Raw genomic sequence first — 13963 nt, forward strand, 5'->3', positions numbered from 1 at the left:
TAAAGAAAAATATATTTATATACATGTTGATACATTATCTGTAATTTTAGCGCAATGATTTGGCTATTTTTTCCCTCTAAATTTAACACCGATTTTCTCAAAAACTGAGGTCTTTTTGAAAAAAAAAAGTTTCCTCTAGTTCCCAGTGTTCTTCTAAACACACTGCAAAATTGTTCTTTCTAGCACATATGAGGTCTTTGCTATTAACCTCTGAAGTTGGCGGCTGCTGAAACATTTCCTACACTCAGAATGAGAACTTTGAGATTTTCTCAAAAACTAGAAGAAAAGCTGTTTTTTCCCATAACTACCCTGCACATTTGGCAAAGTTTCTAGCATGTAAGGGGGCTTTGCTATAACCCTCTTAGTAATCATCACGGGTTCTGACTCGTTATTACGGCTTGTAAGCCAGAATTACAGGTTGAATGCCGATGAAATTACAAATGCATTTCAAATCACTATCCGTGATCACGGCTGATCACGGATTCCGATTTCGAGCTCCTTAGTTACGCCACTGCTGGAAAGTAAATTTAATAATCATAACTTTAACTTTTTCCCTTCTTGCAGCCAGAGTTAAAGGGAATTTTTACTCTTAATATTAAATTGTCATATACGTAGATCAGTGCTGCACAAGTCATTCTGCAATTTGATGCTACTAAAAATGTATTTTCCATTTCAGTTTGTAGCTAGCTAGAGGATCTTTCACATTTTGTGTTTATTGCATCTTCTTTTTTTTTTACAGGTGTATGCATGTTTGCAAAGTACATATAAAGTGTTTTAGCATAGAGTTCCAAGGCCTCTTTCACACTATGGACAGCACTGCATTTGTGCTACAGTCAAGTCTTATGCTATAGAAAATCGATGCTGATGCCGCATGCATTTTTCTCTCAAAAATGGTAGGTAAAAATGTTAATGCATACTAATGCCAATGTATACCATATTTTGAAACATGCTGGGCGCCTGGGCCTAATGCATGAATCATCAGTAATATTGCCATGCACAGACAGAGCACAGCAATACTAATGGCACTAATGCAAGCAGAGTACAGCGCAATGCGCATCTAGTGTGGCATGCAGTTCATGTTACCTAAGTACTGTTGTTTGCACTGATCCCACTCCGCCATGCCCCCCTCCAGGTGTTAGACCCCTTGAAACATCTTTTCCATCACTTTTGTGGCCAGCATAAATTTTTCTAGTTTTCAAAGTTCGCCTCCCCATTGAAGTCTATTGCGGTTTGCGAAAGTTCACACGAACCGAACTTTGCGAACCGAAAATCGGAGGTTTGGACCATCTTTACTTGTGATAGAGCCTTCAGTATATTGTTCTGGGCCTGCAGTTTGTGCATCAGGGCCTTAGGGCTCATTTTTCCACTGAAAATTGCAAATACACTGCATTACAATTACATTTTTTCAAATGTTAACACAAGTTTTTCCAGACGGTGTGCTTTTTGTGCAGTTTTTACATTTTACTGGTGTGATTATTATATTTGCCTTTTACCAACGATTGATTTAATTGGCATAAAAAAATTAAACTGGGCACAGCACCATATTTGGTATTGAATTGCATTGCAATTGTGATTTTTCAAATTTTAACACACTTTTTTTGTGCAGTAGGATTTCTGTGCAATTTTTACTTTTTCCCAGTGTGATTGTATCTGCATTTTCCAACGATTAATTTCGTTAGCAAAAAAAAAAAAAAAAAAAAAAATGTAACTGGGCACAGCACCCATTTGGTATGCATTTTTTTCCACTCCTATTGACTTTAACCTAAATGCAATCACAGTAAAAATTGCAGCATGCTTTCTTGCTTTTGGGGGGAAAATGAAATTGCATAGCATTGACAGCTGTTGAAATAGCACACAGCACTTTCTTTTATACCAGCGATGTTCTTGTGATCAACCAAACGCGTGTATTACAATATTCACACCGAAACACTTACAGCAATAAAGAGTGCTTTTTAGTAATAGTAAACTGAGTTATGACTGCTACACACTATGCAATTTCCCGTCAGATAGATGAATCGAATTGATTGTTTCCGACAGGTTCCATCTGATCTTTTTTCTGACTGAATTTCCGATCACTGCTATACTAAATCTATCAGAACAATTGGAAATCAGACCTGTCCGAAATAATCAATTCGACCTGTCTATCTGACAGAAAATTGCATGGTGTGTACCAGGCATTAGATATACCTATGCTGCTAATATTTTTCGGAGCAGGAAAAAAGGGCGCATGCGGCGAGTGGAGTAAATAGGTGCCAAAACAAATTAGCAGCCTTTGGGCGCCAGAGTGGAAATTTGGATGCCCGATATCTAGCCGGTACTGATATATCGGGCATCGTGGGCATCCAAATCCCGATATTTTGTATTGCCGCTTATGGCTGCACCTATTTACTCCAGTCGCTGCATGCGCTGAGGAATGTATAGGCAGGCTACAGCAGCAGTAACAGGTCTGGTATCTGGATGGAGAAGGATGGGAGCTCCACTGGGGTGCAGTGTGGGCACCAGACAGGGGGATGAGTGGCATAGGGTGCACCTGGCTGCTGGGCACAAGAGCGCTGCTCATAACTTTGGTGAGGAGGTTACACAGGTTCCAGTAAAGGTTACACAGGTTCCGGAGTCAGGGCGGCGGTGTGGGTGCACCAGCTAGACGTCGGGTGGGCGGGTTCTGTGTGAGAGTAGGATTAGGTTTGCCCATAGTAACATATAAGTATTTAATATTGATAATTTACGCTTTTATAGTAAAATATCGGTATTTAATACCAATGTTTTACTATGTTCAGCATTATTGGGCGCTCTTTTTTTCTGCATGCCCTTTTTTGCATATACACAATATTTTTGCCTTTGTTCACAAATTTACTAAACAAATAACATTTTTTCAAAGCTTGCTAGACAAGATATAGCAGAAGTTACTGGAAGACCTGCAGTAAGTCTGACAGACCAAGTGGGATGACCCCACACTAAAGTCACAAACTTAGGTGCAGACAGCCTAGGCTGACTCGCCTCACTGGCAAACCTTTGTCACTCTCTTCTTTCTGGCTGACATTTTGCTACCACATAATGCATTCCAAAGTGTGCTGCTTACTAAGTGAGTTCAGTAAGTTCCTATAAATCCTCACTGTGTTTTATGAAGCAGCACTGAGGATATTTGAGTTGAGGTGTCGGAAAAGGCTCTGCCTGAAACCTGTTGTGCAACTACTCCTCCCATGTGCTGATGAATGTGAAGCTGAGGCAGCGACGTTCACAGCTCATGACATGTAAATAAGGACAGATGGAAACTCCCCGCACTAGTATTTCAATATTCGATTTCATGAGACAGCAGTTGTAAAAAAATACATTGACAATTTGAATACAAAGATGTATGCTTGCCTTCTACTGAGTGAGTTTATAATTATCTTTATATTTTCTCAATCCCTTTCCTCATTTATACAAGCACATTTAATTGAAGCACCCTAGGTACCTAAATTGCTCCGACTCCTTGACTCCTTGACTCTCGGGCTATGGAGTGGGTTCAAAAATCATCCAACTTCTCAGTTTATGAAACCACTGACTCTGACGGCAGATTCACTAAAATTGTTCCAACTCTGAATCCTCGACTCCGACTCCACACCCCTGGTTGTTCAGACTGTAAGAGTCAGGGTAGACAAAGAGACAAAGCTCTCTAACTCTGAAGGACTGTACTGATGAAGGGGCTACTGACAAGGTGAGTTATGAAACTTACGTTTATCAAGGTTCTTATATGCAGAGATAACCATAAACTCCATGTCCGGCAATGGTGGGGTCAAGAAAGACCCGGGAAGCCTCAGCCTTCCTCTACCTAGGTAAGTATCTAACTTTATTTTTTTACCTCAGGTTCATTTTAAAGGACCACTAACATGAAAAATTGTGAAATTTAAAACAGATGAAAACATATAAAAACTGTCTTTTTATTGTTGAAATGCGGACAGTAAATTATTGGTCTTGATGTATATGACTGATATGTTGTATATGTGCCACAATAAAAAGATTTAAATACAAAAAAAGTACATTTCTCCCACAGCAAAATGTGCTACACATTACTTTTCTCCTATGTGGTTGTTACTTACAGTAGGTAGTAGAAATCTGGCAAAACTGACAGGTTTTGAACTAGCCCATCTCCTCTTGGGGAATTCTCAGAGTTTTCATTACTTTCAAAATCACTTAGTGAATGACAGTTGCTCAGTCCAACTGCCAAAATAGTGTGCAAACAGGTGGGGGAGGCCTGCATCTTTATATAGATCCTTTCCAGAGAGTGTTTTTGTAAAGAATAAATGAAATACTGGGAATCACCCATGAAGAGATGGATTAGTCAAAAACCTTTCAGTTCTGTCAGAATTCTACTAACTACTGTAAGTTATAACATACATAGGAGACAATTCATTTATAGCTCATTTTACTCTGAAAGAAACATACTTCTTGTTTGTACAGTTTGTGTTCACATGTATTTTAAATGTTACAATTGTTTGCGATAGTGGTCCTATGTGTGTGAAATTTGGCACACACATAGTACATTACCTGGATTAACAAATAGGATACTTTTTATCCACATAACCAAAAAGTGGGCAGAGACAAATACAAATTTCACTGAGAAAATGTAAACTGCAGCCATTCTTACACTTTTTATGGTAGGGTTCTCAAACTATGCACTGTTGGTCACTGGGTGACTGGGATTAATATTTAGAAAAGTGGGTGGAGCCTACAAAAGTCAATAAAAAAATCACCTATTGATTTTCAAGGGGAATATTTAATTGCTGCCTTTCTTGCACTGTTAATGGCACAAGCCTCAAACCTGGTACAATCAGATTTGTTTTATTTCACTGCACATTATTGGTGCCAAAGACTGCAAAACTTACAAACTAGGTCATTGAGTAATTGAGTAATTGTGTGTTAGGGTCAGAAGAAGTGGGCGGAGCCAACACCAGCCAAATACATACCCGGACAACGCTGGGCCATCAGCTAGTATTCAACAAAAATGTGTTTTCTTACTTTTTATTACCCATACAGTTATCATATTTGCTTTTGTGCACAAGCATTATTGTCCATTTATAAATTACAAGTTCCCAAAGTACAGTTTACCTGCTCTGAAATCTGACATTGCATTTTATTGCATAGCTATATTTATATATTATAAGGTACCTAGTGAGATTTCTTTGTTGTTGTTTTTTTATCTTTTGTTATCCATGCAAGCTGAAACACTGCACATGAATGTTTACTAATAGTGACTTTCTGGCTGCTAAACAAACATAAAAAAGATAATGTAATCACTTGGGTTCTGACCTAACTTTGGCAATAAGCTTCCCACTGAAGAAGAAAGTGCTGTGTTTAACAGTTTGAATGCTACCATCTTTTTCTGATGGTAAGTTTTAAGCCAGTGGCGTAGCTAAAGAGCAGTGGGCCTCAATGCATGTTTTACAATGGGGCCCTCCAAGCACTCTATGCATAACTATTGATACGGCGCACCAAAACCTGCCAATGGCAACTACAGTGTCAGAGGTGCAAGTAGGGGATGGGGAAGGGATGGGAAACAGCTTGTTAATGATTACCACTATTCAATAGAAGTGATTATTATGAACACAGGACCAATAGAGAGCTAATACTGTAGTTGAGGGAGGGCCCTTTGGGGCCCAAGGGCCCCGATGTGGTCACTACCTCTGCACCCCCTATTGGTACGCCCCAGTTTTAAGCTGTAAATAGTATTTTAGAACAAGGGAGAAATGCTGAGTTTCATACCACTTTAAGGTGCCTATATACTTGTCGATGGCCACTAGATTTAACTATCAGATAGATCCCTTTCTGATCAAAATCTAATCAGAAAGGTATCTATTACTGCAACACACTGTACACAAATTTACAATAAATTTCAGCATGAAATCTATTGGAAATCTGTGGAGCCGCAGCCACCTGCCAGTCCCCTTGTTTCCTCCATTTAATGTTGTTTTACATCAGAGCAAATGTTCACCTATTCACCAGCCCGCCTTCTCCTGTATCTTCTCTCTATTGCCGCTGGTGCGCCTGTACCCTATTACCCGGTGGAGGGTACATGACCATGTACATGCCATGGATTCACGAGGTGTAGGTGGCGTACATTCAAAAGAGCTGATATTTTGGGTGCAAGGTTAATTGCAAAAAAAACCTCAGTTTACAATTTCTAACATTTCTCCATGGCTTCCTCGTAATATATATATATAATTTTATGAACAGCTCTATCCCTTTAAAAGGCGGGATTTCTTTATTTTAAAAAGAATTTTCCTCTCAATCAATATCTAAACTCTCTAAATATCTAAATGTCTGGAACTATGATCTCAGATCGCCTGTTACAATAAATGATATGCGACAAGCTTTAAACTCTGCTACCTACTACTGTACTCTCATTGCTTATCCCACTGGGTTCAACTCTACGGAATCAACCCTATGCTGGAGGAAAATGTGGATGTGTAGAAACACTCATCCACTTAATATGGGAATGTGTTCATATTCAAGGCTTATGGCGGGAAGTACAAGCTTATATTGAATCTATAATTAACTCCTCCTTCTGTTTGACTCCTCAATTAGTTTTACTAAACATAGGAATAGATAATATTCCTTTAACTTATAGATTCATCATTTTTCATATAATAGCAGCTACTAGGCACATGATATGTTCACATTGGAAAAACGAAGACGCCCCTTCCCTGTCCTATATCACAAACCAAACCAAGCAGAATTGGAAAAATTATTGTGGTCTAGAAACAAAGCTTTTGAACATAGATTCCAAATGGAAATTATGGCTCACTGAATAAGTTTCAGAAAATATATTTCGCCCTAGAGAAATTATCTGCCCTCATTATTGTGAACCTTGAGACTTCTTGAAGTAGCAAAATAAGAGTTATATCATATAGATAGATATAACAGTTATATATTAATGCATATCTCATGACTAGAGATGGCCCGAACCTCCGATTTTTGGTTCACGAACCGGGTTCATGAACTTCCTCAAAAGTTCGGTTCGCGCGAACTTTCGCGAACTGCAATAGACTTTAATGGGGAAGCAAACTTTGAAAACTAGAAACAAGAAAATGACAGCAGGAAGCCTATGGGTAAGTATTTAAAGTGAACCAGAGACCAAGCACACTCATGTAATTTACCATATAATCAGCCCTGATAAAATCCCAAACTGAGCATTCAGTCTGACTTTGCGCAGGAATCATTATAGCTGAGTGTCTTCTCTGATGTCTTTTCAAGCCCAAGCCTGCCCCCTTCTAGCTCTGCTATAATGACTCAGCTATAATGATTCCTGAGCAAAGCCAGACTGAATGCTCAGTCGAAGATTTTATCAGGGCTGATAAGTAGAGATGTCGCGAACCTCCGATTTTCGGTTCGCGAACCTTCACGGGATGTTCGGTTCACGGAAAAGTTCGCGAACCACAATAGACTTCAATGGGGATGCGAACTCTGAAAAACAGAAAAAATTATGCTGGCCACAAAAGTGATGGAGAAGATGTTTCAAGGGGTCTAACACCTGGAGGGGGGCATGGCGGAGTGGGATAGATGCCAAAAGTCCTGGGGGAAAATCTGGATTTGACGCAAAGCAGCGTTTTAAGGGCAGAAATCACATTGAATGCTAAATTGCAGGCCTAAAGTGCTTTAAAACATCTTGCATGTGTATACATCAATCAGGGAGTGTAATTAGAGTACTGCTTCACACTGACACACCAAAATCACTGTGTAACTCACCGCAAACAGCTGTTTGTGTAGTGACGGCTGTGCTGGACTGGTGTGCACCATGGCAAGAGTGCAGGCCGTGGCTGTTTTCAAGCCCATTTGGTCGCCGGGCTGTGGTAGCTCAATGATAGAACAACAGTGGCTGTCCAGCTGATCAAATTTGGTCTGTCCACAATGAAGCAACGACCTTATTATCTTTGGTGTGCCCCCCCCCCCCCCCCCCGAGACACTCATATCGCCATCAGTCATTGCTTCATTGTGATACGCAAGCCCCTTCACTGCGGCAAGGTAATGATCATGAAGGGGAATTGGCACATGTACATGCCTTTTGTTTTGTTGTTGCAGCTGCAGTGCAGCCAGAAAAATTAGGCAGGCATGTACATGCACCAGAAAAATTATTATAGCGGATACTGCTAGCAGCAGCAATAAAAATTCAGGAATCCACCTGGAGTCCTGGACCCTATTGGTGGTGGCGGAGAAGGCAGTCAAGTGACCTGTGGGCAGAGATGCTGTGTGGGGAGCGACTTAGTCTTGAGGCAGGCAGTCACACGGCGTGCAGGCAGAGATGCTGTGTGTGGGGACTGACTTAGTCTTGGGGCGGGCAGTAGCCCTCCGGGATCCATGCCTCATTCATTTTGATAAAGGTGAGGTACTGAACACTTTTTTGACTTAGGCGACTTCTCTTCTCAGTGACAATGCCTCCAGCTGCGTTGAAGGTCCTTTCTGACAGCACACTTTAGGCAGGGCAAGACAGAAGTTGGATGGCAAATTGTGACAGCTCTGGCCGCAGGTCAAGCCTGCGCACCCAGTAGTCCAAGGGTTCATCGCTGCTCACCGTGTCAATATCCACACTTAAGCGGAAATGAGAATGCTGCAGTTGTCACACACCACATTACCGATCTCCAGCTAGTGTGGGGTCAGCCACTGAGCCACCTGTTTGTTAAGCCAGGAGAGCTGCTCCAGTGTGACTCTCGGCTTTGAGGTAAGACATGTCTAAGATGGTGTGACACCGTCATACCTGGCATGCAGCATAGGCCCTGGGGAGCCAGTTCCACCAAGCCAGCTGTCAGACACCGGGCAAGGGGGTGACTGGCAGAAATTAACTTTTTCCGCTCAAAGATTTCCTTCACAGACATCTGGCTGCTGTGGGCAGAGGAGCAGGAACCACTTAAGGTCAGAGGCGGAGTGAAGGAGGGTGGCTGTGAAGGTGCAAGGGAGAAAGCTGCTGAAGATACTGCACCTGAAGGAGGAAGAGGAGAAGGAGGGTGTTTTTTTCTTTTATGTCCTGGTTTTCCTCTGGTGCTCTTCCCATTGCAATTTGTGCCTTTTCTCCATGTGCCTTCGTAAGACAGTTGTCCCTACGTGGTTGTTGGCCTTTCCACGGCTCAATTTTTGGAGGCAGGGAGAACAGATGGCATTGCTCTGATCTACGGCAGACACACACAAAAAATCCAAACCGCTGAGTCCCCTGGGGTGATGGCACTATGGTGGCCTCAGCAGCTGACGTTGAAGGACATGTTGGCTGGCTGTCCATAGGTGGCGATACATGGCGCCGGACACTGCCACCAGCTGTTTCTGATGATGAGCTCCCTCTGCTTCTTTCAGGAACTCGTCTCCTCCTACTCCTCTCTGACTCCCCCCCTGTTCATCTCCTCTATTGGGAACATACGTGGCATCCGTATCATCGTCACCATCATAATCATCCTGCCCAGCTTCGCTTGCCTCAGACACCTCCAAAACTGCACCAACAGCATGTACTTCATCATCCTCCTCCTCACTTGTTACGTCCATAGTGTCGCCTAACTCAGACATATGAGGTGGTGTAACTTGCTTAGCGCCTTCATCTGGTTGTAACAATAATGGTTGTGCATCAGTGATTTCCCCACCAAATAACTCCTGCAAACTGTCAAATGTATTGGATGTGGTACTTGGAGTAGCGCTGGTGGCTGCGGAAGATGAGGTGTTCTGTGTTAAATAGTCAACCACGTCCTGACAATCTTGGGAGTTGATGGGACGTGCCTTCTTCTGAGCACTGTACTTTGGTCCAGGGCTGCACGAAATCACATCAGCACGACCTCGCACAGACCTGCTGGGTGGCCTTCCTCTGGGTCTGCCTCTACCTCTGCCTCTACCTGTTTTGTCCATTTTGTCCATATCGGGGGGGGATGAAGTGAAAGGTATGCACTGACTTGACTAATACAATGTGCAGTCACACAGGTGCAGTTAACAGGCATGCACAGAGTGGTACATCACACTGCGTGCACTCACGTAGGTAGGTGGGTGCACTGTGAACAACAGGTAGGTATATGCAGTAATGGGTATTACAATGTGCACCTGTCACACACACACAGGTACCGGACAGGCACAGTGACACTTCAAGCACTCACGTAGGTAGGTGAGTGCACTGTGAACAACAGGTAGGTATATGCAGTGATGGGTATTACAATGTGCACCTTTCACACACAGACAGGTACTGGACAGTCACAGTGACACTGCATGCGCTCACGTAGGTAGGTAGGTGCACTGTGAACAACATTTAGGTATATGCAGTGATGGGTATTACAATGTGCACCTGTCACACACACACAGGTACCAAGCAGGCACAGTGACACTGCGTGCACTCACGTAGGTAGGTGGGTGCACTGAACACAACAGGTAGGTATATGCAGTGATGGGTATTACAATGTGCACCTGTCACACACACACACACAGGTACCAGACCGGCACAGTGACACTGCGTGCGCTCACGTAGGTAGGTGGGTGCACTGTGAACAACAGGTAGGTATATGCAATGATGGGTATTACAATGTGCACCTGTCACACGCACAGGTACCGAGCAGGCACAGTGACACTGCGTGCACTCACGTAGGTAGGTGGGTGCACTGAACACAACAGGTAGGTATATGCAGTGATGGGTATTACAATGTGCACCTGTCACACACAGACAGGTACCGGACAGTCACAGTGACACTGCATGCGCTCACGTAGGTAGGTGGGTGCACTGTGAACAACATTTAGGTATATGCAGTGATGGGTATTACAATGTGCACTTGTCACACACAGACAGGTACCGGACAGGCACAGTGACACTGCGTGCGCTCACGTAGGTAGGTGGGTGCACTGAAGTGAATAACAGGTAGTAGGTATATGCAGTGATGGGTATTATAATGTGCTCCTGGCACAGCAGTAATTATACCGCCAAGGGGCCAAAGGCCAGCTGCGACTGACTGACAGGGCTGTATATAATGCAAATGGGTCACACACACACACAAAAATAGATCACAAGAACAAGATTAGCTCTCAAAAGAGCTGTTGAGGGGTGCTTTTTTAGCAATAAGAATCAGCAAGGAACAAGCTAACAAGCCTACAAGAGCCTAACTAAGCTTTCCCTATAGGTCTCTGCACAACAGCTCTCCCTTCTCTAATTAATGCAGGCACACGAGTGAGTGAAAAGCCTGACGCTGCCTGCCTTTTATAAGGGTGGGTAGGCTCCAGGAGGTAGTGTAGCCTGACTGGCTACAATGTGCCTGCTGACAGTGATGTAGAGGGTTAAAGTTGACCCTCAAGATGCACTATGGGGGCGAACCGAACTTCCGGAAAAGTTTGCGGTTCTCCACGATCGCGAACCCTGGAAGTTCGCCGGGAACTGTTTACCGGCGAACCGTTCGGGCCATCTCTACTCACGACAAACTCATTGTAAAGTAAACGTAGCTTGGCTCTGCCAAAAGGAAGATTTTCACTTACTTAAATTGTCGCTGAGATCTTGTTGTCAAATAGAACCGTGCATTATTATTATTTCTAATTGTATGTTTTCCAACTTATTGTTATTGTCATTATACAAGCAATGTAAAACATTTTATTCTTCAATAAAAATTGAACGTTACAAAAAAAAAAAAAAAAACTCAGTTTAAAAGCTGCAGGAAATTGCCAGAAGTAGAATATCAGTAAATGTACCAATATACTACAAATTAAAGGACCACTATTGACAAAATCTTAAAATTTAAAATACATGTAAATACATACAAATAAGAAGTATGTTTCTTCCAGAGTGAAATGAGCCATAAAATACTTTTCGCCTATGTTGCTATCACTTACAGTTAGTAGTAGAAATCTGACAGAATCGACAGGTTTTGGGCTAGCCCACCTCTTCATGAGGGAATCTCAGGGTTTCCTTTATGTCCAAAAGCACTCATTAAATGGCAATTGCTCAGTCAACCTGCCAAGTGTGCAGCGAACAGGAAGGCTGGCCAGCATTTTCATATAAATCCTTTTCAGGGAGTGTCTATAAAGAATAAAGGCCATGCTGAGAATCCCCTATAAAGAGATGGACTAGTCCAAAATCTGTTGGTTCTGTCAGATTTATACTACCTACCGTAAGTGATAGCAACATAGAAAAGTAATTTATGGCTTATTTTACTCTGGAAGAAGCACACTTCTTCTTTGTATGTGTTTTACATTTTACAATTTTTCACAATAGCGGTCCTTTAAGTCATATAGTGAAATAATGGTAATATATGCGGATATTTCACTAGGAACTGAGGTTCCTAAACTTAGCCCCCTCTGGTGGGTGCCTAACCTTAACCCCCCTCCCCAGTGGTGGAGGCCGAAACTTAACCCACCACCTCTCCATACTCTCACACACAACCGCCCTTGTGGTTCCTAACCTTAAAGGGGCACTACAGCGAAAAACTGTAAAATTTAAAATATGTTCAAACATATACAAATAAGAAGTACATTTTTTCCAGAGTAAAATGAGCCATAAATTACTTTTCTCCTATGTTGCTGTCACAGTAGGCAGTATAAATCTGACAGAAGTGACAGCTTTTGGACTAGCCCATCTCTTCATAGGGGATTCTCAGCAAGGCTTTTATTCTTTATAAAGATATTCCTTAAAAAGGATTTAAACAATGATGCTGGCCAACTTCCCTGCTTCCTACACAGTTGTTGGGCAGTTGGACAGAGCAACCGCCATGCACTAAGTGCTTTTGAAAACAAATATAACCCTGAGAATCCCCTATAAAGACATGGACTAGTCCAAAACCTGTCGCTTGTGTCAGATTTCTACTACCTACTGTCAGTGGCAGCAACCTAGGAGAAAAGTAATTTATGGCTCATTTTACTCTGGAAAAAAATGTACGTCTTATTTGTGTATGTTTGCACATATTTTAAATTTTACAGTTTTTCGCTGTAGTGCCCCTTTAACCTTCTCTAGTGGGTGCCTAATCTTAACCTCCCAGCAGCGGATGACCTTAAACCCCCCAACACTGTGTGCTAAATAGCAGGTGCTAGAGCTGCCCACTATCCAAACTGTTGTTACTAATAATTCTTGACTGTGCAAGTTTACCACTTCTATGTAGTAGGAAGTACCACCCAAAGTATCCATCCACATTATATTCACTCCTATAATCCCTCTGCTACATAGATTTGATTAGATTGTACAATCAAGGTTACATTATTGATGAGCACATTAAGTCTTCTTATAAAAAATACAGTATGTGCTTACATGTACCTGATGAATTTGATTCTTGTAATGCTGGGGGGTCATACTTTCTGACCACCCAGCGCAACAAGGCTAAGAGCTGGATAATGGAAGAGGTTACACAGGCTGCCCAGAGCAACTGCAGCTCTGGGTTTCCGATATCGCTACAATCAAAACACAATGGCAGCGCAGTGCGATGTTGCGCTGCCTTAGTTCGCACTGTGCTGCCTTAGCGATAGCAAGCTTTCAGGCAGATACAAGACAGGACTATAGATTGGAGCGTAACTAGTAGCAACCGCAGCTCACAGTCACGTCCACAGAAGCAGAGAAAGCAGGCTAACAACAGTAACCAGCAGGCATCCACCCAGGCAAGACTACAGGATAGAATATAACTAATAGCAACTGCAGCCTATAGTTACGTTCCCAGAAACTAGAGTAGCAGGAATACTACAGTCACCAACGTGGTGACGGCAGAATCCAAGCTATCTGGATAATGGACTTCACTGATCCACCGCGGATGCAGCTAATGTCCATCAAGCATGGAACTAGGCAAAACACAATAATAAGAAAATTAACAAATGGCTCAACTAATGGATAAATATATAATAGCAAGTCTGCATATATATTTATCAAGAACTAGCTAAAGCACAAGTAATAAGGTCGCATAGAACTACAATAACAGAACTATACAGAGTAACAAGGTGCCCAGTAGATCAGCGTACTGACCACTATGACGGGCGGGGTATGAAATGGGAGGCAGACTTTTATGCT

The 13963-nt window shown here is 42.4% G+C and overlaps 2 protein-coding genes across 4 annotated transcripts in view; one reads left to right on the forward strand and one right to left on the reverse strand.

Annotated features, from left to right (window-relative positions):
- LOC137536564 (synaptotagmin-15-like) overlaps positions 1-13963 on the reverse strand; it is a 147945-nt gene that overhangs the window by 114633 nt on the left and 19349 nt on the right. The gene's annotated exons all lie outside the window — the stretch shown is intronic.
- The window catches only part of LOC137536563 (GRIN2-like protein), a 296606-nt gene that overhangs the window by 48233 nt on the left and 234410 nt on the right, over positions 1-13963 (forward strand). For 2 of the 3 annotated variants that reach the window (XM_068258805.1, XM_068258807.1), the window contains one exon: positions 740-893. The exons of the other annotated variant lie outside the window; for it this stretch is intronic. The gene's annotated coding sequence lies outside the window, so the exon portion shown is untranslated. The remainder of the gene's footprint in view (positions 1-739; positions 894-13963) is intronic. 3 annotated transcript variants of the gene reach the window in all.

This window comes from Hyperolius riggenbachi, chromosome 10, assembly GCF_040937935.1.
Source record: "Hyperolius riggenbachi isolate aHypRig1 chromosome 10, aHypRig1.pri, whole genome shotgun sequence".
Classification (NCBI taxonomy): domain Eukaryota; kingdom Metazoa; phylum Chordata; class Amphibia; order Anura; family Hyperoliidae; genus Hyperolius; species Hyperolius riggenbachi.